Source organism: Euphorbia lathyris, chromosome 4 (assembly GCF_963576675.1).
Source record: "Euphorbia lathyris chromosome 4, ddEupLath1.1, whole genome shotgun sequence".
Lineage (NCBI taxonomy): Eukaryota > Viridiplantae > Streptophyta > Magnoliopsida > Malpighiales > Euphorbiaceae > Euphorbia > Euphorbia lathyris.
Window position 1 is genome coordinate 65,680,732 of NC_088913.1, and position 26,713 is coordinate 65,707,444.

The following is a 26,713-nucleotide window of genomic DNA, read 5'->3' on the forward strand; positions in this document are numbered from 1 at the left end:
AGTTGTGATCAAGGGTCCCCATTACATAAAATTGCGGTACGCAGCAAAACTAAATTTCCATGCCACTAATAATGCTGCTGAGTACGAGGCCTTAATATTGGGTCTACGTATACTTCAAGAGATCACCCCGGAGCGAATCGTGATCTACAGCGATTCAAAACTAATGGTCAACCAAGTCATCAAGAATTACGAGGTAAAAGACGAGACCCTGGCCAAATATGTAGCAGAAGTCAAGAAATTGCTAGATAGCCTTGAAGCTAAAGAAGCCAGATGGGAATTGGTTCACATACCAAGAGAATCTAACACAGAGGCGGATCAATTGGCAAAAATGGCTTCTTGTGAGGCAAACTGGGCGGATCCGGACTGTCCCTTCGAAGTAAAAATGGCTCCGGCATTTGTATCTGCGGAAGTATCTCTACTCACAACAGTAGAAGATGATTGGAGGACGGTCATCCGCCAATATCTGCTAAATGGAACATTACCTGAAGATAAAGAAGAGTCACGAAGGATAATCAGAAGGGCAGCTTATTTCTCCTTGATCAACGATGGTCTCTATAGAAAATCCTTTAGCCATCCTTGGCTGAAGTGCATTCTACCTGAAGAGGGACAACAAATCCTTAAGGAACTACACGAGGGATCTTGTGGGTCACATGAGGCATCCGCCACGATTTTGAAAAAATCCAGGTTAGCGGGTTTCTACTGGCCCACAGCCGAGTTAGACGCCCAGAGTTTGGTAAAATCTTATCACAGTTGCCAGATTCATGCAAATGAGTCGCACACTACCAAGCACATCCAAAAACCAATTATTGAAGGCCGTCCGTTCGCCCTCTGGGGAATAGACATTGTTGGCCCATTTCCTCCAACTCGCCGACAAAAGAGGTACGTAATAGTGGCAGTGGACCATTTCACCAAATGGGTGGAAGCCGAGGCTGTTTCCTCCATTACAGCGGAGCAGATAGTAGAGTTTGTTAAGGACAACATCGTAGGAAGATATGGCATTCCACATACTATTATCACCGACAACGGGACACAATTTAACTGTGGCAAATTCAAGGCTTTTTGTGAGGGGTTGGGCATCCTGAACAGATTCGCTTCCGTTTATTATCCTCAGTCCAATGGAATGACCGAGGTAACCAACCGAACGATTGTAAAAGGGATAAAAAAAGAGACTAGGAGAACACGACAAAAAATGGGCGGATCAGCTTACGAGTGTTTTGTGGGCTTATCGTACAACTCCTAGAACTGCTACAGGAGAAACGCCATTCGCCCTTTCTCATGGAATGGAGGCCGTAATCCCAGTTGAAATACAAGTCCCCAGTGATCGAGTGGCCTTTTACTGTGAAGAGGACAATGATAAACGGTTGAGGGACCGCCTGGATCGGGTTGAAGACCGTAGAGACCAATCCTATGTGCGCATGGCAGCGTATAAGCGGCGGATTGCTTCTTATCATGACAAAAATGTCAAGCTTGTGGATTTGAAGATGGGGGATTTGGTGCTTCGTAAAGCCGAGAAAATCCAATCTCGAGAAGGCAAAGGCAAGCTAGGGATCAGTTGGGTAGGTCCATATCAGATAGTGGAGAAGGTTGGACCAGCCACATTTAAGATACAAGATATGGAGGGCAATACGCTACCAAGCATGTGGAATCTCCAAAACCTCCGCAAATACTTTGTCAGAAAATAGAGCGCGCTCACGGTCTTGAGTACTCTTTTTCCTTTAGCAAGCTTTTATCCCATGTGGTTTTTCTTGTTAAAAGGTTATTAAATGAAGCTCCTTTGTAAAAGACCTATTCACTTTAATAAGGTGTCTTTCCTATCAATAAACATTGTTGATCAACTTTACGTCTTTTACTGTTGCAATTTCAGTTTTCCATAAGGAGAACATCCCAAGTTCTCTACATTCACAATAGATCCGCCACTTGGCGGATCATGGTCACCAATAGAGTTAAAACGATCCTTGGAAGCAAGCTCTCTACACTTTCATACCCTTCCCAGAGAAGGATTTATAAGTCCTGCGGGCGGATCATTTCACCTCAAAGATAGGTAGCAAATTGAACCCCTGGACAGCTTTACTTCCTCTAAGAAGGAATAGAACAGCTTCAAAACCTTCACAAAGGTTCATACAATGGAGTATGGCTGGCCACCTACTCCAAACCAAAATCTCTAAGCAAAATTGAAAAAATAGGGTTATCCCCTTCTTCTTCGCCCTCGCCGCTTGAGGGTCCTCCTCCACAGCCATAGATTCGCCACCAGTAAAGATATTTCTTAAGGAACAAAACCTAACAAAAAGACGAAATCAAAGGTTGGTAGTATCCTTTTAAAAATCATCCGTCACCACTGTGATGTTACTACACGCGTCGGCCATAAAAGAACATTGAACAGAATGCTCGCAGAAGCATAAGACGACGCGCAGAGGACCCAAAAGCCCTGAAGGACTTTAAAGGCATTTCGGGGGGGCTTCTGATAACATCGAGATATTATCGCAAGGACCAAAAGAGATAATTGCCTCAAGTATGCCACGTAGCACAAGAAGCCGCCCGGCGGATCTCCCTAGATTAGCTCTAAGAGATCCGCTGGCGGATCTCTAAGGCGAGTCTCTCCATTTTCCCATATAACGGCTGGCCGCCGTCTCGGCCATAAATAAATCATTAATATTCTTAAAGCCGTCAGGTTAAGAGTAACTTATAACCGCCAATAAATGAGCATTAATAGAGACTTTCTAGTTACCTAGGGGTTACGAATTCTCCAACTATAAATAGCCTACATCTAGGGCTACCAAAAGGTACATTCATTCTTACGTCCCCTCATCCTTGTCAATACAGTTTATTCTTCATATTAGCTACTGACTTAAGCATCGGAGTGTCCCCGGCCGATCCCAACGGCGCCTCACAGGGACGTGATCCGATCAGAAGTTTCTCCAGTGTTATCACTATTTTAAAATGCTTAAGTTGGACATTTTATTAAAGACCACATCAACCATGCAAAATTTATTAATTTCTTCAGTGTCATTCTCTATTTCTCTTCAGGCCTTCGCTATTTCTTCTCCCGCAGACTTACAAGTATTTAGGTTAATCAAGACCTAAAAGTAAAAATTTCGTCATAAAAAATGTAAAGAGACATAATCCACTCATTACTGAAATACAAATAATAATCACATAAGAGATTCTTGATTTCATGGACAACCCATACAGATCACTACGACTAGAGCGAACAATATCCACAAAGCCCTTCGCATAGACTTCAAACATCACACTGTCAAATCCCGCTATCAAAGCCCAATAGATCCCATCTCTCAGCGCCAGCGCCTCTGCTAGTTTTGGCGATACCAGTCTGTTTGACACTCAACTGTGACAATCTATTGCGTGGTTGCAGATAAATTCCCCCAATCCATAACGAGCATTCATCTGGAACAATGAAGCGTCAATGTTGTATTTCACCCAGCCAACCCCAAGCTTCTCCCACTGAACCCATTGTTGTTCCCTGCGTTCAACGTCACCACTAGCCCTCCAGATATATTTTTTTTGTCCTTGCTGCCAGTCTGCCAAATTTGTAGAGACAACCTATACGCATCCTTAGGATTTCTACACGAGTCAGTCTAGAGCCTAGCATTTCTTTGAGTCAAATAGACAATAAGACTAGGGCGCTGTATACTTAAAAGTCTTTTGCTTTTTTACTTTTTTTTTTGTTTCTTTTTAATTTTTTTTAAGATATTCGCAATGCATTTATATTAAAGAAAAGAGGTAAGCTCTCAATCAACAAGTTAAGAGTTTAATAATAATAATGAGGGGTTAAACCCCAATTTGATACCATTTAAAAAAATTATTCCTAATATAATATTAGTTAAAAAATAACACTTTGAAAGAGACTGTTTTGAAACTATCGTTAAAAAGAATGACATTACAGTGTACTATACATTAATAAAAATTTTATTCATTTAATTAACTTATTATGGCGCTTATGATACCGTAATGAGTATCCCTTGCAGGAATCCCGTAATGGGATTCCTGCAACTTTTGGGCAGCATCACTCTCCAAAACTAAAAAAAAAAAATTAGTTATTTATATTGAAAAAATTCAATGTTAGATTTTTTTTTATATGGAACATTCATTCAAAATTAATTTTCAAATTGAAAATTATTTTTTAATAAATTGTTATAAATTATTATTAAATATATATAATTATAATTATTACAATGGTACTTGTTAAATTAATATTTATTGTCATTTTAAACCTTCCAAATATTAATTATGATGTGGCTGATAAGGACCAGTATGTTGTGGCTGATCACGAAGCAGATGACAAAGGTAGAATTTGAGACAGATGCGAAGGGAGTTGTGGATGTTATAAATGGCCAAAGCGAGAATATTTATAAGCTTGGGATGTTAATTCAAAGATTGTAGGAATATTATTGCAATTCAAAAGGATTTTTCAGTATCTTATGTTTCTCGTTTAGCGAACGGAGTTGCTCACTTGATTGCTCGACACGCTTTTTCCAATGCTAACGATTTTATTTCCGATGTATTGCCAAATTGGAAAAAAAGCCAAAACAACGAAACCTAACCTGGGATTAGCCTAGGGAAGCTAACCCCAATCTTATCTTCTAATAGACGAGAAGAGAGAAAAATAGGAGGATCAGAAAGGGTAGTGACGCCCAACATCCCCTCATGACCAGCCGCCGCCAAGTGATCAGCAACCCGGTTCTGCTCCCTGAAGATATGGCTAAACTTTATGAACTCAAAGGAAGAGTAGAGCCTTTTAATAGCTTTGATAAGGTTTCGGCTATTTAAACAAATAGCATGATTATCAGAAATCATTTTAATGGCCTCAAGGTTGTCAGACTCAACAGATAACATCTTCAAACCCAGACTCTTGGCAAGCTTTAGGCCAGAGAGAATCCCCCACAGCTCCGCTGAAAAGGACGAGCCCAACCCCAGGTTCTGGGTGAATCCAGACAGCCAGGCGCCCCCAGCATCTCTAAGAACACCTCTAGCAGCAATCTTCCCATCTTTGAGGCAAGAGCCATCCGTATTTAATTTCACCACCCCTTCTCTCGGCCTGCTCCAACCAAGGAGGTGGACATCTTTCTTCTGGGTAGACCTAGCAATGGAGTCCCTTTTGAAACTCTCAGTGATATTTGAAAGTTTTTCTGAGAAGAACTCAGCTAAGTTAGGAATATAAACAGTTTTCTCTCCAAAAATCTCCTCGTTCCTCCACTTCCAAATCTGGCGACAGATGATAGCAAAGAAAATATCACCATGCTCTAGGTTGGCCAGTAACTTCCCACTAACTCCATCAGAAAACCAGTCAAGCTCAGAGTGGGCCAGGAAAGAAGAAAGAAGGTGGTGGGGAAGAGTTTTCCTCCACACCTCTTTACTCTTAGAGCAGTCTCTAAGAGTGTGGCACAAAGTTTCAACATGGCCTCTGCATCTGCTGCAAGCTCCTGAATCCACCAGATGTCGTCTATACCTATCCGAATTAGTAAGCAGCCTGTCCTTAACCCCCAGCCACAAGAAGCTCCTAATGCGGTAAGGGATTTTTAAGGCCCAAATGATTTTCCAAGTTCCAAAGAGAGGACCCGACCTATTATGGTTAAAAGCTTCAAAGGCAGATTTGCAGGAATAAGCTCCATTATTAGTCAAGGCCCAATAATGACTATCCTTATCTTCCTCCTTATTACTTATCTTCACTCCTCTAATTCTAAGAAGAGTATCCAAGCTAAAAAATGTGTCAAATTTAGACCAAATCCAGTCCCCCTCAGAATCAACCACATCGGCGATCCTCCAATTACGGATATTACTAGGCAGAGGGGAGCTACACACTTCTAATAACGGTTTGTCTCCAATCCAGATATCATTCTAGAAGCTGATGGATTTGCCATTACCCACCTACAAGCCAATCCCCGAGCAGAACTCAGCAAACACAGCGCTAAGCCCTTTCCAGAGAAAAGAACAATTGACAACTCTCTCCTTGGGGCCCCCAAAAATTTTATCTTTACGATACTTCCCACAAAGAAGACAAACCCAAAGAGAGGAAGGGCATTGCCACATTCTCCACAGAAGCTTCATTAATAAGACTTTGTTATTATCCTTAGTTTGTCTTATCCCAAGGCCTCCCATACTTTTCGGCTGGCAAACCTCCTTCCAAGGGACAAGGTTGATCTTTTTCCCCTCTCCAGAATCTCCCCAAAGGAAACGCCGGTTAATTTTATCAAGTTCATTAAGAAGAGGGTCAGGCAGTCTACAAGCTTGCATGATATGATTAGGAGCCGCGCAATTGACAGACTGAATTAACGTAAGACGGCCCGCCAGGGAAAGAGATTTAGCTTTCCAACTGGCACACATTCCATTAGTTTTGTCCAGAGTCTCTTTAAAAGAGTCTTTGGAAACTCTGTCACTATGGAGGGGGACCCCCAGATACTTACCCAAAGAATGAGTTAGAGGAATACCAGATAAGTCACTTAGCCTTTTACAAACACCTTTATCCATGTTTTTAGAGCATAACATCCGAGATTTTTGGATGTTAATCTTCTGGCCAGAAGCAGCACAGAAACAATTGAGGATATCCATAACCACACTAACTTGCTCCTCATTCCCTTCCACAAAGATCATCACATCGTCAGCGAAGAACAAATGGGTAATAGGAGGGCAGAATTTGTTGATGGAAACAGGATGGAAATTTCCATTGCTCACAGCCTCTTGGATTAGGTGCGATAACCTCTCCATAGCAATAACAAAAAGGAAAGGACTCATAGGGTCCCCTTGACGGATCCCCCTGGAAGGAGAGAACTCATCTGACATATCTCCATTGATCAAAACCTGAAAAACAGGAGAAGAAATGCAATCCTCAATCAATCTCCCCCATCTATCCGGGATACTAGCTCTCTTTAAACTATCCAGAAGAAAACTCCAGTTTAAACGGTCATAAGCTTTCTCCAGATCCAGTTTGAGAGCCACAATACCTTTCTTACCCTTCTTTATCTTCATGGAGTGAACCATCTCCTGGGAAATAACCACATTATCCATCATCTGTCTGCCAGGAACAAAACTGCCTTGATTCTGGCTTATAATCTCAGGAAGAATACCCCGTAGTCTATTTGCCACAATTTTAGTAATAGCTTTGTACAACACATTGCAAAGACTAATCGGCCTCATTTGTAAAAAGGAGGAAGGTTTCTCAACTTTTGGGATCAGAACCAGAAGGGTTTTATTCACCAGCCTAATATCGTTGGATCCGCCGAAAACACCTTTAACAAAACTGTAAATGCCTTCCTTCACAGTTTCCCAGTGTTTGTGATAAAAGCTAGTAGGAATACCATCAATCCCAGGGGCATTAGTAGCTCCAATACTAGAGAAAGCCAGATCAATCTCTTTCTGGTCAATATGATGGAAAGCTTCCTTAATAGTTTCCTCCTCCAACCTAGGAAACGAAATCCCAAAAAGGGCTTTATCTAGATCCACATAATCCTCTTTAAATAAGTCTTTATAAAAGTCAAGGGCCAAGTGACGAATATCTTCATCCTCATAGACCCAATCACCATTAGAATCTTTGATAGCATCGATCTGATTCCTCTGCCTTCTAATAATAGTAGAAAGGTGGAAAAACCTGGTATTCCGGTCTCCATCCTTAATCCAAGTCTTTCTAGATTTTTGAAACCAAAGAAGCTCTTCCTGTCTTAGCACAGCTTCCAACTCGTTCAGGAGAGATCTAAGATGACAATTCAGACTGTGATCAAAACGGATCTCCAAACAGCGTTGAATGCCTTCAATTCTTCTTAAAAGTTTATTCTTTCTTCTGATAATGTGGCCAAAGATGTTTTTATTCCATCCCACCACATTCCTTCTAAACCCCTCAGCGGCAAGGAGAACATTGGAATGAGGCTGCCAATTGTCCTGAACAAAGTTTTTAAACTCGGGGTGGGACTCCCAGGACACCTGGTATCTAAAAGGTCTATCCCCTTTAGGCCGATGACATTTCACCAGCTTAACAAGGATATGACAATGATCAGAGTGGCGGAAAGGACGATTCAGCACATTCCCTTCGGGGAATCTATAAATCATAGCAATATTCACATAAACTTTATCCAAACGAACAAACACGCTATTACATTTCCAAGTAAACTTGTGACCAGCAGCTCCCAGATCAGACAGCCCACATAAATCCATATTCTGCTTATGATTGAGACACCGGTTCACATAATGGTTTCCACCCCCTTTTTTATCACTCATAAGGGCAATATCATTAAAGTCCCCAGCCACCATCGAAGCATCCACCATGCTCGTGCTCATAGAATACAGGATTCCCCACAACCTTTTACGGTTATCCATAACAGGATCAGCATAAACAAAGGTGATAAAGAAGGGTTTATTACCAGCGTAACAAACCTTACTATGAATAAATTGTTTATCCATACTGATAATATCAATTTTAACACGATCTGGCTTCCAGAAAAGCCAAATCCCCCTGGCCCGACCAGTAGCCTCAGATCTGACACAACTCCAATTCTTAAACTTTCTAACCACCTCATCTGCTTTACAACCACTAATCTTGGTTTCTAGCAACGCAAAACAAGAAGGATTAAATTGTTTAATTAAATCTTTAACATGGATACGTGTAGCCTTACTAGCCGCACCTCTAACATTCCAAACAAAAAGGTCCATCAGAAAGGAAGACTACTGACCACAGGCCCAAACCCTAAACCAGGTATTTATTCGGGGCTCCTGAGAGCCTTGAAGAGGTGCCAGCAGGCCCCCTTTTATCCCAAGATTCCAAATAACTATGGTTCTTTTTATGATTACCCTTAGGTTTTTTCATATTCAACTTATTGACTCCCATAGCCTTTCCATTTGAAACATCAACATAAGTTTTCGAATTACTAACCTCATTGTTCTTCATTTTCCCAGTTGGGCCAATATTCTGGGAGTTCCCCATGGCAACAACTTTAGAGTCAAACAGAGGATTTACAGAGTCAACTAAGATGGCAGCTGGCTCAGCATATTCTAACCCTGGCATGCTTAACTCCATATGCCCATTAGAGAAATCTGAATCCTGGCCATCCTTAATAGACAGGACCCCGAATCTTGATCCTGAACCGGGGGCCGATTCAACACCAGAACCAATCTTGATATCGGGGGGCCTGACCTTGATCTCAGGAGCAATTTGGAGAGAATTCATCTCTTTACTGATATCAGGGGGTTGATATCGAACAACATTTGCCCGTGGCTTCCTTCTAACCGACCTTTTAGCCAGCATCCAGGGACCAAAATTCCTCCCTTCTCCTTGACTCTCCTCAACTCCAACTTCATTAGTCACCATCACCTCTTCAACCACCTTCTTTCTCTTAGGACAACCATCATAAGTATGGCCAAACATACCACACTCATAGCATATATTGTGAATACCTTCATATTCAATATGATAAACCGTATTTTGAACACAGAATTTAGACAGAAGAGGCTTAGCAAGATCAATGTCGATACAAACCCTGGAAAACTTACCTCTTACTGCCCCAATGGTAGTTTTGTCCACATGGTGAACTTTCCCAACAAGGCCTCCAATTTTGTTAAGAAATCTTTCATTATAGTATTCAATAGGTAAGCCTGAGAATCTAACCCAAGTAAGGATCCTATTAACAGAACAGTCATGAGGATTAAAATTTGGGACCCATGGCCTTAACGCCAAAACATGATTGGATATGATATAAGGGCCACCATTAACAACTGCATTAAAATCCTCCGCCCTTCTAAATTTAATGACGTAATAGTCATTCTCCAAGTCCGTAATGGTGACTTTCCCTTTCTTCGCCCATTGTGCTTGGATCCTCTGAGCAAAATAATTAAAACTAATCCTTTTCCCAAGCACAGTGACAATTAAGGCTAATTTCCATTTAGATCTGAGGGCGCGCTTATCTTCAGAGGAAAGTCGGATCACAAGACATAATGGGTCCTCTTGTTCACCATCCTCAACATCAGAGTCGGAATAGACTTCCTCAGACTCATCCTCGATAATGTCTTCCTCTATCACGGGTTCCTCCTCGACCACCCCCATCACCTTATCTCTCCAGGAAAATTTCCCCAAGCCTTTCTCAAAAGCGAATTTATCTACCGAATCCACAACTTGCCTAGAGCCCAGATTTGAAATAGAAACTGGAACACTTTGAACCGCAGCCCCCTGGATAGACGACCCGCCCATCGGGACTGCCTCAATCTCCCTCACTACCTTAGATCTAGGGATCACTGCCGGTTCCCCCGCCTGGGCAGCCTCCACCACTGCCGACACCCCATCTTGGGCAACCGGACCATTGCCCAGCACCGCGCGAACCCCTTCTGCCCCAGATCTAGGACGCCCGCGCTGCACGCCAATAACATCCCCAGATCTAGAGCACCCTGTCGGCACTCCCGCGACCGTAGTCGGCACCCCTTTCAGACCCGCCTCTGCCTTCCCGCCCCTAGCACTCCCCTGCTCCGCTAACGATCCGCCATGCTCTCCCCAATCCGCAGCCCTAGTGCTCCACGCCCCAGCCCCTCCCGTCCCCAAATCCTCCTCGCCACCCATGCTCTCTACCAGATCCGGCCCCTCGCCCCCCTTCTGAGCCACCGTATGATCTCTCTCCCTCGATCGTTCCCTTACCCGCTCGCCGCTCTCACGCCTCTCTCTCGAAGAATCTCTCGCCATCGTAATTCCTCTAATGTTGGCAAATTGGGCCAATTTCAGACAATATTATGAAACACATATATTTTGTTCCTTATTCTGCAGCAATTACAGGTAAATTGATTCTGCCAAATTGGCTAACTGATGTCTTCATTCAATATGATTTATCATGTCCTATTAATGCATAGTCTTTTTAGCTCAAAACACACACTAAATATCTTAGATATAACTGATATTTGGAATTGTTAAAATGACCATTAATAATAATTTGACAAATAAGATTTTAATAATTATAATTATATATATTTAATAATGATTTATAATAATTTATTAAATTAATTTTCAATTTTTAAAATTAATTTTGAATGAAGATTGTATATGAAAATCATTTAATTTTTTTAATATAAATAAGGGAAAAGTACAAAAATAAACCTTGTGGTTACACTCATTTTCGAACAACACCATGTGGTTTAAAAGTTTGCAAAGTGGTACCATGTACTTCATTCCGTTAGCAAAAACATATCAAATTGACTAACGGTGTTAAAAGTCAAAGTGAAAAGAGTTAATTTGATCCTTGTATTTATTTATTTTATAAATTAACTCTCCTTACTATCTAATTATCACAAACAAATCCCTAATTAAAAAATAAAAATCAAATATACCATCTTCTTTATCTATCTTTAATTTATTTTTCTTTTTTTCTTTCTCTCTCCTCTCTCTTAATTTCTCTCTCTAAAATAAAGCTATCCCCATCAACCCTTTCAAAATAAGAAAGAATGGGTTACTGTACTCAAATTTTGCTTCATCTTATAAGATTTGATGCACATTAAAATTAATGAAATGAATTACAAATAACATGAAAAACAAAAACAAAAACAGATTTCCTTTAGATTTAACTTTGGAATAAAAAGAATGAAAAAAATAGGAACAAAACATAAAGAACTAGTTGACAGCACTGCAGATCTTCCTAATTTGGTCAGCATTTGGATTGAGAAGATTTCCCATTTTCTCTCTCTAAAATATTTCTTCCCATAAATGCAATGAAAATCAATGTTGAATGTGAGGAACAAAGTTGAAAACATAAGAAGAGAAAACCCAGATGATCAAACTCATCTCAACAATGGCATCATCTCCTAAACCACACACAATAATGTTCCCATTCAGGGCGCAAGGGCATATCATCCCTTTGTAGCATTAGCTCTTCATATTCACCGAACAAAAGCCTCCTCTTTCCATTCTGATTCCAATTTGAATTCTTCAATTCATCTCTGTGAAATCCCTTTCAACAGCTCTGATCACGGCCTCCCGGAAAACACCGAGAACATTGATGTCCTCTCTTATCCTCTAATTATTCGTCTCCTCCGTGCTTCCACTTCTCTCGAGCCTACTTTCCGCGACCTAATTCGGGAAATCGCTGATCAGGACTGAATCTCCGGTTTGTATTATTGCCGACATTTTCTTCTGTTAGACTGCGACTGTCGTTAAAGAATTGGGGGTTTTCCATGTTGTGTTTAGTGGCGCTGGTGGGTTTGGATTTGCTATTTGTTACTCTGTTTGGTTAAGTCTTCCTAATCGGAACAGTAACTCCGATGAGTTTAGCGTTGAGGGTTTTGATAAAGTTTTGAACTTTCATATTACCCAGTTGCCGTTGAGTATTTCTGAGGCGGATGGGACTGATTCATGGTCTGTTTTTCAGAGAAAGAATCTTTCAGCTTGGGTTTATTCAAATGGGGTTTTGCTTAACACTGTGGATGCGTTTGATCATCTGGTTTTCCCTTCTTATTTCAAATTCAATTCTTGCTTTGTTCCGCACATTCAATGTTGATTTGCATTGCATTTACGAGAAGGAATTTATTGGTTGGATTAAGCTTGTTGGAGTCTACAATAGTATGAGTAAAAATTATTTTAGAAAGAGAAAATAGAGATGGAGAGTGAGGATGTTTAGAGAGAGAAGGAAAATAAATTAAAGAAAGAAGTGAGAGAAGGAGAAAGATGGTGAATTTGATACTTTATTTTTAATTTGGGGTTTATTTGTGATAATTAGATAGTAAGGAGGGTTAATTTATAAAATAAATAAATAGAAGGACCAAATTACTCTTTTCCCTTTGACTTTTAACATCGTTAGTCAATTTGGTATGTATTTGCTAACGGAATGAAGTACATGGTATCACTTTGCAAACTTTTAAACCACATGGGTGTTGTTTGAAAATGAGTGTAACCACAAGGTTTATTTTTGTACTTTTCCCTATAAATAATTAAATATATTTTTTTTAGTTTTGGTTCACGCCACTGTCCAAAAGTTACAGGAATTCCAGTATGGGATTCCTGCAAGAGATACTCATTACGGTGCCTATAACACCGTAATAATGAGTTAATTAAATAAATAAATTGAGATAACAAACTGAGGTTTAACCCAATAATGAGACCCTCCAAAATGGTTAATACACATATTTGCCCTTATGTTTTCACGTTTAACATATTTACCTTTATACCAAATAAACACATAAATATATCCTCATATTTTTCAAATGGCAACAAAAATGCCTTAATCTAACGGAATGATGAGATGGCACTAACGCAACATCTCAGCCTCCACGTCATCTCCACCTCAATTAAAAATTATCAAGTCAGATCTTTTAGCGACGAAGTGTTTATGACAAAAATTTTACAACAAAATTCTTATGATGGGATTTTTAGGATGAAATTTTACGTACTAACCTTTCTAAATTTTAACCCTTAAAAAAACCTACCGACGAGTTTACTGACGAAAATCCTCCCTTATTAAAATTTTAGATTTACTTTAACAACAAACAAAACAAATTAAAAAAATTTAACATTTTTCAATATTATCCTTATTTTATAGCGCATAAATATTTGATATGAAAAGAATCGGAAATCAAAAATTGAAAATTCCCATTTCTCCTCTACTTGTTATCAAAATGATCTTGAATACATTACAAAAACAATTCATCAACAACAATTAATATAAAATTTTCATCTCTCTTTCTGGAAAAAAATTCTTCCAGAAGTATTATTCAAGTCCCGAAACTTAATACGTATAGCTCTTCGAAAACATTCCCTTTTTAGCTTCCTTGCTTTCACCATCAGCATAGTGTTGGTCCCTTATAACGTAACAAGTTAGTTCCAAGGGGGGGGATAGGAACTACTTTAAATTTTAATACGTTAAGGCTGACTTCTTTTTCTTTGAAAAAGGATTACACAGCGCGCTGAGTAAATTAAGACACTAGCTTAGTCAACTGGTGACTAAGTCAGCTTCTTTCTTTGAGTCAGGAGATAGCACTTAAGTCTATTCCTGAACTCAGATACTCAATTCAACACAACTTAGCGTCACCTCTTTACTTGGTCAGTTTTGTTTAAGCAAGCAATATATATATTAAGGAGTTTAAGGTTAGAAAGATGTTACTCAGCAGATTTATCCAGGTTCGGCCTCTAAGCCTACGTCCTGTCCCCGGAACACGTTCCGAGCTTTTGAATTCTCTACTGAGCTCTTTAATGGTAGAGCATCAAACCTTTTACAACTTAGAAGCTGAGTATAACAAGAGTACCTTCCTCTATACCTCTACTCACTCCTAATCTCTCGCTGAGTACTATAACCGAGTACTCAGCCTCTCCTTTCTAATCTCTAGAAATGATAAAGATTTGTCCTAAACAACAATTGCTAAGACACCTTAGATGATTGAATAATCACTCTAGACTTTTACACGAAAGATATATAATTTGGTGTAAGAATTTGCTTTGCTTTTTCTCACAGAACTTTGAGTAGATTTTTGGTCAGCGTAATGGCTTGATCAAGTTCTGTGTATTGAATGAAGCAACTGAAGGGCACTATTTATAGAGACGTCTGAGACATCAGTCATTTCGAATTTCAAAATAACCGTTGGAGGGAAACGGCTTCCTGTCGTTGTCACTCGGTCTTGCTCAGAGCTCTCGGCCAATCAGATTTGAGTATCTTCTGTCTTCGGTCAGTGTTGAGCAGCTTTTAGTCAGCTCCGCAGAATGTCTCTCCATTTATGGTAAGGTCAACTAGACAGCGTCATGTGTCTTCTGAACTTTACCCAAAGTAGAAATACTTTGTCTGGAAGTTGTTCTTGCTCAGCTGCTGTCTTGTACTCTTTGTCGATTCAACTCAGCAGCTTCATTCCGAAGTTGTTCAATGAAGGTCTTCTAGATCCTTCTTCCGTTGAGCTGCGTTTTGTACATAACGACAACGTTTTGCACACGCAGGTTGAGTTGTCTTGATCTGTTTGAATTGGGCTTTGACTTCCGTATTGGGCTTTAAGCCTTTTAGTCTTTATGTCTTATAAACAATTTAACTCAACATTGAACAAACACATTAGTGTAATAAATCAAAGCATTTAAACTTAGTGTGTTTAGAATATATTTAATTTTACTTAAATAATTTTGTCAAATCAAAATCATGTGGAAAGGTGTTTCAACAAACTCCTCCATTTTGATGTTGGCAAAACTATTCAGCGAGGAACTCAGTGTTGAGCTCCCCCATGATAGTTGACCTATAATTACTTAGCAAACTCCCCCATCAGGGTTGAGCTACTGACTTAGTTTTACTCCAAACATTTTAAGGTTTAATCGAGTAAGTCTAAGGTCAGTTTTCAGATATAGGTCAGCTCATGGAACATATTCTATTTTACTCAGTATTAAGTGGAAGGTGTAACATTCAGAAAGCACTGAGTAATCATTTTGTTCAATGGGTCTTATGAGACAGTGTTTTATAGACATACAAGACAGTGTCAAACATATAGTCAGCATTGAATACAATCAACAAGTATTATAAGCATTAAACATAGTTGATGTAATTTGAAGATACATAATAACATAATACTCAGCATCGTATGAAATAACTCAAGTTAGGATAAATGATGCAAGTATTGTATTGAAGTAAAGTAGTCAGCATACATAGCAAAAGATGAGCATAAAAGAACATAGAGACTACAAACTAAGTACAAAACTAAGCTAGCCCATTTCTACTTCTTTTTCTTTTGCTTAGACTGACTGCTTCTAGGAGCCTCCTGCTGAGTCCTAACTAGTTCTTTCTCCCCCGTTTTGTCAGCATCGGGTGGAGGAGCAATTCTAAAGGATTCGGTTAAGACTGTGGTGGTCAGTACGCCGGACAGCTCCTTAAGTTTATCGGCACTTTCATTGATGCCATCGAAAACAATAACGCCTTCATCCAAGACTTCTTTAGGTATACCTAGTTCAGCGGTGCTGAGTAAGCTCAGGATGTAGGCTTGAGACTTACCTACCCAAGTAATTGTATCTGACAGCGCAGCAAACACTTGATGAAACGTCTTCAGCATGGTTGAGTCATAGTATTGGCGCTGGATATTATTATGACGCACATGTGTGAAGGTCCTTTGGGTAGTGACCAGAATCTCATTTTGCTTCATCTGATCAGTGTCCATCTCTTGTTTATTTAAGTTCAGTAGACGAACTGCTTCGCTTATTTGCTCCACCGAGCATTGAGAGTAAGAAGCCAGCTGATGGTTGGTCTTGGTTTGCTCAGTGTGAAGCTGGGCAAAGAGCATCTTAACTTCATCAGAAGTTGCATAGTGAGTGTTCGCAGCTGACAAGGTCTGGAATTGGCCTTGAAGAGTGTTAAGATGTTGAACAGTTATCAGTTGGAGCTTAGCCAGCTTAGTTATTGAGTCCTGCTTGGGCTGATGTGATTGAATTGAGATCATATCACTTAGCAGATCCTTCAGTCCTTTAACCTCATTTAAGATCTGAGTGACTTGGGACAGCTGAGTTGATGCATTGCCACTAGACCCCAGCAGTAGGTTCAGCAGTTTGATGAATGTCCTTAATTAATGACTGCACCGAGTTGATGAGTTTTCTACCAGACTCGGTGGCATGCAGATAGCTGAGTGATCTTTCATCATGTTGCCTAGTTTCCTCAGTATGACCAGTTTGTGGAGGAGTCAGAGTTATGACGTGGTCAGTGACTGGAAAGGAGTTTTCAGTCTGCACTTGGTGTTTTGGAAGAGATGGTTGATCGGCAGGAGTTATGGTTGGTGAAGTAGTAACCCTAATAGATTCAGTGATGATGAGGGCAGGAATGTTCTGAGTCAGCACAGTGCTTGGAGCATCAATATTGACGAGAACTTGCTCGATTTGGCTTGTAGAGTTGGCGGAAGCATTTAAGTCGGCTTGTTCCTTTTGTGAAGAAATAGAGGCTTGCTTTTCAAGAGAAGCTTGTTGAGAAGAAGGGGTTTGCTTACTGAAAAACTTCAGCTTCAGAGAAGAAGGATCTTTAGTCGGCTTTTGAACAGGGAGGTCAATGACAGTTTTTTGACTTGCCTTTACTAATCTTCTTCTGCGAGGAGGAGTGGGATCAGCTTGGATAGATTCTCCTGAGTGAGAAGGAGAAGTCTCTTCTTGATCAGCATTGGGCTGATTAGCTTGTACTTGTACTTCATCTGCAGCCAACTCAGTGTTAGTTCGGTCAGCAGCTTCCTCTTCACTCGCTGTTTCCTCAGCGTCATCCTGATCGTTGTCTTCTTCTTCTTCTTCTTCCTCATCATCCTGATCTTTGTTATCTAATTCTTCTTCCACCTGAGTGATGAAGTGATCATCCAGTTCAACATCATCTTCTTGATGCTCAGTTTCAGTTCCTTGACACTGTGTGAAGTGAGAATCACCAGGAACAATGATGTCAGTGGGGATAGCATCAATTGGGGTCAACTCTGAGGACTTCTTCTTCTTCAGAGGTTGCTCAGCAGCATCCACTCATTCTTCTGTATCAGGCTCATCTTGCCTGCTTCTCTTCTCGGCTGACTTAGGTCTCTCCTGACCTTTTTGAGCAGATGGCTTTAGCTTCTTCGCCTGAGGCTCAGCCTTCTTTGAAGGAGTCCCAACAGCTTTCCTTTTTCGGGCAGCTGGAGCCTTTGTCCTTTTCCCCTTCTTTGAGACAGTTGTCTCCTCATCAGCCTCATCATCATTTTTGCCTTTCTTAATTGGTTGGTCATACTTCAAGGCACGCAGCGCAGCAGCTGTGATCTCAGAGCCTTGGGCCTCAGTTTCCTTGAAGAGATCAATTTAATGGTCTTTGAGGATTCTGGTTATGAGTGAGCCCAGCCTTAAATTTCCAGTGCTCCTCTGGAAGCCGGCTATTAAGAAAACTGGCATGTTGATGGGCTTAAAAGTCAGCATGTGCCATATGAAGCACTGCTCGAAATTTGTCGCTGAGCTGGTGCAATTAATCTTGGGGTAGATGTAATTGGTCAGCAGATAGTGTGCCATCTTTTGGTGCTGGCCCATTGATGAACTTGAGATTTCTCCAGAATGGCCAGGGGGCTTGCAGAAGGTGGCTACATACCCAGTTCCTTCATGATCACCAGTTCTCCTCATCTTGGTTCCCTCATTCTTCAGTTTTAGCAAGTTGGCAAGGTAGGTAGGGTTGATAAAGATGGTTTTCTCTTTTACCACAGTTACTAAGTAGTCCTGGTTATCGTTAGCAACCCGCAAGTTATGGTAGAATTCCCTTACAAGGTCAGGGTAAGTGGGATCTCTAATGGAGAACAGCTCGGTCTAGCCATTCTTCGATATCCATTCCAGAATGGTTGCTCGATTGTTACAAAAGCCTCAGAGAACCATCTTGAGAAGTCTGTCTTGCATTCTCTTACGTCTGCAAAAACCTTAGTGTAGGTTCTTACTTTGGTCGGCTTTCCTTTGGAGGAAGTGGCTTGGCCAGCTTTGCCTTTGCTCGGTGTGGTGGCCTTAGTCATTTCACGCAGAGTGGTATGCTTAGAAGGTTCATCGGAACTGGTCTTAGGATGACCGGCACCGGAGATGTTCACGGAAACCTTAGTCATAGCTTCAGAGAGAGATTAGGAAGTTTTGAGAGTTTTTAGAGAGAGAATGCTTATGCCAGAGGATTTGGTAAGTGTAAAGAGATAACAATGGGTATTTGCCCATTATTTATAGCGGTGAAAAGTGGATCTTATCGAATCCATGTGTCAGTTTTGCCTTGGGATTGTCAACCGATAATGATCCTGGCTTTTATGACACATTCGGCGCATACGTCATCCTAGGTGGCTATTCGCGTGCTCTAGCATTAAATGCAACAGATCTTATACTCAGCGTTTAGAATACTAAGCGTTTTATATTCTGAGTGGTCAGTTTTATGCAAACGGATGATTTCTCAGTTTGAAATAACTACTCGGTGCCAATGTTTGCTCAGTATGTGATATTCATTCATTCAGCATTAATCACTCAGCATACATCTATTTACTCAGCAAATAATAGATCACTCAACATGTTAATTCACTCAGCATGAATATATATTAAGAGCTGGAATTTACTAAAGAGGATTAAACATACCAATGGCTTCTCTCAGTATGCTGAACTGCTCACGAGCCAGTGGCTTTGTGAAGATATCCGCAAGCTGCTCATCCGTTGGGACGTAGGTCAGCTTTATCTCACCCTTGAGTACATGGTCTCTAATGAAGTGATGTCTTATGCTGACATGCTTCATCCTGCTGTGTTGAATTGGGTTCTTTGATAGATCAATTGCACTTTTGTTGTCACATTTGACCTCAATTGTCTTTGCTTGAATACCATAGTCTTCAAGCTGTTGCTTAATCCATAGGACTTGAGCAACATAGTGTCCAGCAGCAATGTACTCAGCTTCAGTGGTAGATAAGGCTACTGACGCCTGCTTCTTGCTGAACCAGGATACAAGACAGCTTCCTAATAAGTGACATCCTCCAGAGGTGCTTTTTCGTTCAAGCTTGTCTCGTCCGTAGTCAGCGTCAGTGTATCCAACGAGTGTGAAACCATGAGTGTTGGGATACCATAAACCTGCGTTCACTGAGCTTTGCAAATATCTAAGGATTCTTTTTACAGCTATGTAATGAGATTCCTTAGGGTTAGATTGATATCTAGCACAGTAGCATACTGAGAACTGAATGTCCGATCTACTTGCTATTAAGTAAAGTAGAGAGCCTATCATACCTCGATACAATTTGTTGTCTACCGACTTACCATTCTCGTCAGCACAGAGGACAGTGTCAGTGCCCATAGGAGTAGATATTGGCTTGCAATTTTCAAGATCATATTTCTTCAATATCTCCTTGGCATATTTAGCTTGACTGATGAAGATGCCATTTTTCCCTTGTTTGATTTGAAGTCCAAGGAAGAAGTTGAGTTCTCCCATCATTGACATTTCAAACTCAGTCTGCATTTGCTTGCTAAATTCCTTGCACATTGACTCATTAGTAGCACCGAAAATAATATCATCCACATATATTTGAGCCAGCAGGGTATCTTTACCCTTTCTCTTAATGAATAAGGTTGTATCAGCTTTGCCTCTGACATAGTTTCTAGTCAGCAGGAAACTGGTCAGCCTCTCATACCAAGCACGTGGTGCTTGCTTGAGACCATACAGAGCCTCTTTGAGTTTATAAACGTGGTTTGAGAATTTAGGATCCTCAAACCCTGGAGGTTGATTAACATAAACTTCCTTGTTTATAACTCCATTAAGGAATGCACTCTTAACATCCATTTAAAACAGTTTAAAGTTCATATAACTTGCATAAGCGCATAAAATTCTAATAGCCTCTAGCCTTGCCACTGGGGCAAAGGTCTCACCATAGTCAATACTTTCTTGCTGACTGTAGCCCTGAGCTACAAGCCTTGCTTTGTTCCTGACTACATTTCCTTGCTCATCCAGCTTATTGCAGAAGACCCATCTTGTTCCAATGGTCTTCTGACTCCTTGGATGTGGCACTAACTCCCATACATCGTTTCTTCTGAATTGGTCAAGTTCCTCTTGCATTGCGCTCATCCAGAATTCATCTTCCTCAGCATCATCGAAGTTCTTAGGTTCCTGAACTGAGACGAAGGCTACGTTGCTGAGGTATCTCCTGAGTTGGTTTCTTATCATCAGGGTATTCTCAGCGGCATCAAGAATAGCACTCTCTGAGTGTCCTCTTGGTATCCTTATCTCCTTTGGTAGATTGATGTCTTGTGCTGTTTGTGTTTCAACAATCTCTGCAGGTGTAGACTGGTCAGTGAAAACAATTTGAGGTTCACTTTTACCTTGAGTCAGCCCTTGAGGGAATGACTCAGCGGTTGTATCTTGATCAGCAGGTACTGAGTGTGGATCATCCTGTAGGGTTAGTTTCGTCGAACTCAACATGTACTGACTCTTCTAAAACTTGAGTTCGTTTATTGAAAACTCTGTATGCTTTGCTGTTTGTTGAGTAGCCTAAAAAGATAGCTTCATCAGCTTTTGAGTCAAACTTAACTATCTTTGGTGTTTAAAATAAAACATCTACAGCCAAAGGCACGAAAGTATCCAATGTTGGGCTTTCGTCCTTTCCAAAGTTCGTAGGGGGTTTTCTTTAGTATAGGTCTAACAAGAGCCCTATTAAGAATATAGCATGCTGTGTTATCAGCTTCTCCCCAAAAATACTTTGGAAGCCTATGCTCACTCAGCATTGTCCTGACTATTTCAACCAAGGTTCTGTTCTTCCTTTCTACAACCCCATTTTGTTGAGGCGTCCTAGGAGCAGAAAAATTATGGTCAATGCCGCTGGCTTCACAGAATTCAACAAACTGTTGGTTTTTTTAATTCTCCACCATTATCACTTCGGATGTGAGCCAGTTTTAGGTCTTTATCATTTTCAAGTTTTCTAACCAAATTTGAAAATGTCTCAAAGGTCTCATCCTTGCTACTCAGCAAGATGATCCACGTGTACCGAGAGAAGTCATCTACAATGACCAAGGAAAATCTTCTTCCACCCAGACTTAGCGGCTGGACTGGACCGAAGAGATCCAAGTGTAGTAACTCTAACGGATGCTTAGTTGAGACAATATTTTTACTATGAAAAGATTGTTTGGTTTGTTTTCCCGCTTGGCAAGCGTGGCATGGTTGATCTTTCTCAAATTTAAGTTCTGGCAATCCCTCAACCAATTGCTTTCTTGCTAATTTGGCCAGGAGGTCCATGCTTACATGACCAAGTCTCCTGTGTCATAGCCAGGAATTTTCTTCCTTTGAAACTAAGCATACAGTTTTTGAAAACTTTTTCTCCAAGTTCAGCATGAAGACATTATCAATGCGAGGGGCAGTTAAAATTAACTCATTAGTTTTATCCTCGTATATTTTACATCCAGTGTCATCAAATATAACTTTTCTCCCATTTTCACATAGCTGAGCTACGCTGAGTAAGTTATATTTGAGTCCGCTGACTAGGGAGACTGACTCAATAGTAGGATTACCTCCAACGGTTCTTGACCCTACTATCTTACCCTTTTTGTTGTCTCCAAAACTTATGCTTCCTCCTCGTTTATGCTCAAATGTGATGAACTGAGTTTCATCACCAGTCATATGCCTCGAGCATGCGCTGTCAATATACCACATCTTTGACTTCTCAGCACATCTCAGGCTTACCTGCAATGTAACTAGTTACTCTTAGGTACCCAATTCTTTTTGGTTCCTTGCTTGTTAGGTTCAACAGGTAAAGCATCATATTTTATTTTATGGCGATATACTTGAACAATATGGCAATTCTTTCCACAGAAGTCACAGCTGACCTTCCGTTTAGGATTTCTCACTGACTGGTCAGCACCCCAGTGCTGAGCGTGCCAGCACACCTTTGTGGTGTGTCCTTTCTTCCCACAGAAGTCGCACTGGACTTTCCGCTGAGGATTCCATCTCTGCTGACCAGTACCTCGGTACTGAGTATTCAGAGGAATATTTCTTTTGTTTGGAACCTTTAGTTGGTTCTGGATAGTTGTGACGTCCTTTCTCAGTTTCTTAGAAACTGATTGGACTTGAGAGACAGACTTATGTATGATCTCCATGTTATCATGCAAAGTTGAGTTGTCCTGAAGAAGGAATCTGAGGTCACTCAGCTTGACCTCTTCAACCTCGTCACAGCGCCTGCTGAGTGCTCTAACTTTCTTATTACACTTTTTGACAAGTGTGTAGAGATCACTCAGGGCATTAACCATTTCATTTCTGAGCTGGGGTAGTGATATTACCTCATTTGATTGCTCCTCGTCATCAGATGCAATAGAGGGGTCAGCATGCTCAGAGATGCACGGCTCAGCAAGTTCATCAGCCATAAAATAGATCTTTGCTGACTCAGTGGCATCAGCTTCTGATGATGAAGACTCATCACTGTCGCTCCATGTTGCCACCATTACCTTTTTGCCGTTCTTCCTTTCTTTCCTCAGCGAGGGGCAGTTTGACTTGATATGGCCAGTTTGATGACATTCAAAGCATGTAATGGGCTTTGAGTTGTCCTTCTTGTATTTGCTATCGCTGGACTCAGCTTTATACTTATCAAACTTTCTGTAAGGCTTCTTAGAATATTTGTCATTCTTTCTGAACAGCCTTTTCATCTTCCTGGTGAACATAGCCATCTCCTCATCATCTGTTGAGCTCCCATCAGTGGAGTCAGCTTTCATGACAAGAGATTTTTGCTTCTTGTCTTCAGACTTTTCCTTCACCTCGAAATTCTTCATTGAGATCTCATGGGTCAGCAGTGAGCTGATGAGTTCATCATATTTGTAGGTGGTTAAGTCTTGAGCTTCCTCAACATCAATCTTCTTTGCTTGCCAGTTTTTAGGAAGACTCCTGAGAATCTTCTTGACTTGTTCTTCCTCAGTGAAGATCTTCCCAAGTCTCTTGAGCTCGTTGATGATGTTTGTAAACCTTGTATTCATGTCAGAGATTCCCTCATCATCGTTCATCTCGAACAGCTCATATAGTCTCATCTGCTGGTTCACCTTGGACTCCTTTACTTTGTTGGTTCCTTCGTAGGTGACCTCCAGCTTCTTCCAGATCTCTTGCGCTAACTCACAACCTGATATCTTATTATACTCTGCAGCATCAAGCGCACAGTGAAGCATATTTATAGCCGAAGCGTGATTTTGTAGCTTCTTGAGATCATCATCTGTCCATTTGGCCTCAGCTTTGACAACTGTTTGGCCAGCCACAACTTCAACAGGAACAAACGGGCCTTGGACTATTGAAAGCCATGCACTCATGTTTGTTGCCTGAATAAAGTTTTTCATCCTATTCTTCCAGAAGGTGTAGTTAGACCCGAAGAATAGGGGAGGGCGAGTAATGGACAGCCCCTCAGGTAAGATCTGAGTTGTCTGGTTTCTTGGGAGAAACCGAGTGCTGTTTTCAGCCATAGCGGGGATCAGCTCAAGGTAGTTAAACCTTTAACAGTGAGCTTTTAAGCTCTGATACCACTTGTTGGTCCCTTATAACGTAACAAGTTAGTTCCAAGGGGGGGATATGAACTACTTTAAATTTTAATACGTTAAGGCTGACTTCTTTTTCTTTGAAAAAGGATTACACAACGCGCTGAGTAAATTAAGACACTAGCTTAGTCAACTGGTGACTAAGTCAGCTTCTTTCTTTGAGTCAGGAGATAGCACTTAAGTCTATTCCTGAACTCAGATACTCAATTCAACACAACTCCGCGTGACCTCTTTACTTGGTCAGTTTTGTTTAAGCAAGCAATATATATATTAAGGAGTTTAAGGTTAGAAAGATGTTACTCAGCAGATTTATCCAGGTTCGGCCTCTAAGCCTACGTCCTGTCCCCGGAACACGTTCAGAGCATCAAACCTTTTACAACTTAGAAGCTGAGTATAACAAGAGTACCTTCCTCTATACCTCTACTCACTCCTAATCTCTCGCTGAGTACTATAACCGAGTACTCAGCCTCTCCTTTCTAATCTCTAGAAATGATAAAGATTTGTCCTAAACAATAATTGCTAAGACATCTTAGATGATTGAATAATCACTCTAGACTTTTACACGAAAGATATATAATTTGGTGTAAGAATTTGCTTTGCTTTTTCTCACAGAACTTTGAGTAGATTTTTGGTCAGCGTAATGGCTTGATCAAGTTCTGTGTATTGAATGAAGCAACTGAAGGGCACTATTTATAGAGACGTCTGAGACATCAGTCATTTTGAATTTCGAAATAACCGTTGGAGGGAAACGACTTCCTGTCATTGTCACTCAGTCTTGCTCAGAGCTATCGGCCAATCAGATTTGAGTATCTTCTGTCCTCGGTCAGTGTTGAGCAGCTTTTAGTCAGCTCCGCAGAATGTCTCTCCATTTATGGTAAGGTCAACTAGACAGCGTCCTGTGTCTTCTGAACTTTACCCAAAGTAGAAATACTTTGTCTGGAAGTTGTTCTTGCTCAGCTGATGTCTTGTACTCTTTATTGATTCAACTCAGCAGCTTCATTCCGAAGTTGTTCAACGAAGGTCTTCTAGATCCTTCTTCCGCTGAGCTGCGTTTTGTACATAACGACAGCATTTTGCACACGCAGGCTGAGTTGTCTTAATCTGTTTGACTTGGGCTTTGACTTCCGTATTGTGCTTTAAGCCTTTTAGTCTTTATGTCTTATAAACAATTTAACTCAACATTGAACAAACACATTAGTGTAATAAATCAAAACATTTAAACTTAGTGTGTTTAGAATATATTTAATTTTACTTAAATAATTTTGTCAAATCAAAATCATGTGGAAAGGTGTTTCAACACATAGTACCTTCTAAGCTAGGCTAGGAAGTTTGCCTTGGCATGCACTAAAAGCTACTTCTGTGCAGCTTCAATCTTCTCAATACTTTCTTACCATGTCTTAAGCATAGTGTTGCTTCAGCTTCCGTTTGTCCACCGGACAAAAACTGCAAGGCGAAAACCAGTTGCAACCATTGTTATTAAAACAGCACTAGAAAATTTAATGATACTCATTTGAAAGCGATAAACATGCACTTTTTTTTCTTTTTTTAAGAACAAAAAAAGCAAAGTTTAGATGCTATTAAACTCGATAAGTCATTCCAAAACTGAGAAGACTGCTTCATAGTTACTAAAACCAATAATAATCTAATTCTTCAGAAATTTTGATGAAATTACCTTATCTTCTTCCATCTCTTCAAATTACCTGAAACATCAAACCATGCAATTTCAGCCCTTCTAAACACATCATCTGTTGTAACAAATATGCTAAGTAAATATTGACAGAATAATATTGTGTATGTCCTTGCATTTGGACAAAGTCCTCTAACATGCATCTAATAAAAAAATTGCACGGATCGATTCACATTTCCAGCCTTACACATGCCATTTACTTGAATAAATAATACATGTTATACAGTAACATGGAAATTTACAAGGGTAAACAAGAAAGATTTAGCCCAAGAAACCATATGATCATAGACACAATTAGTAATATTGAACTCCATGATTTAATTTCCTAATACCATCACATTGACTAGAGCTACTTAAACTAAAGAGAACACGATGGAGATACGATAAATATGCCCAAAGCTACCTTAAAACATGGGAGGAGTGTGCATTATGGGCTTCTCTCGATTATTAAGAATTAAGAACAAATATAACTTGGTGTATTGTAAGAAAAAAAAAAGAACAAAATGAAACTCTCCAAGAAAATAAGCAAAAGTAACACATAAATTTAAATCACTTAACAACTTAAACTAAATGAGAACACAATGGAGATATAATATAACTTGCTAAGGTTTCATATTAGCCAACCTCGTTTTGGAAATAAACCAGAAAAGCTCAAATTGTTTCTCTGTATGGTCTTGACACTATATCCATCAAGAGTGTTCCCCTTCCACGATATCATATCTGTCAAATTTGTTAGCTCAACATATTATTATTCAATACCCCCACCAAAGGTATACCTAGCATGTAAATGAAAAAAAAATTAGGACAAAAATAAAAAAAAATTCAAGCGCATGAAATAGACTAAAGTTGAACTAAACAGCTATGTGTAGCATAAAAGACAAATATTTGTTGCTTATTATGCATTCATTCATTCTTGCACGGAGGCTCAAACCCATATTCTCTCATTTTCCCATACAATTCTAGAGATTTCTTACACCTGGACTCTCTCATTCCAACTCGCCACATATCTTTCAGACATTTCATCGAACACCTGTATGGCATACTCAAAAGAATTTCACTTTGCATACAATCCAAAAAGGGAGCTTCTCACAACAATATCAAACAAAAGACCAGATTTCAACAAA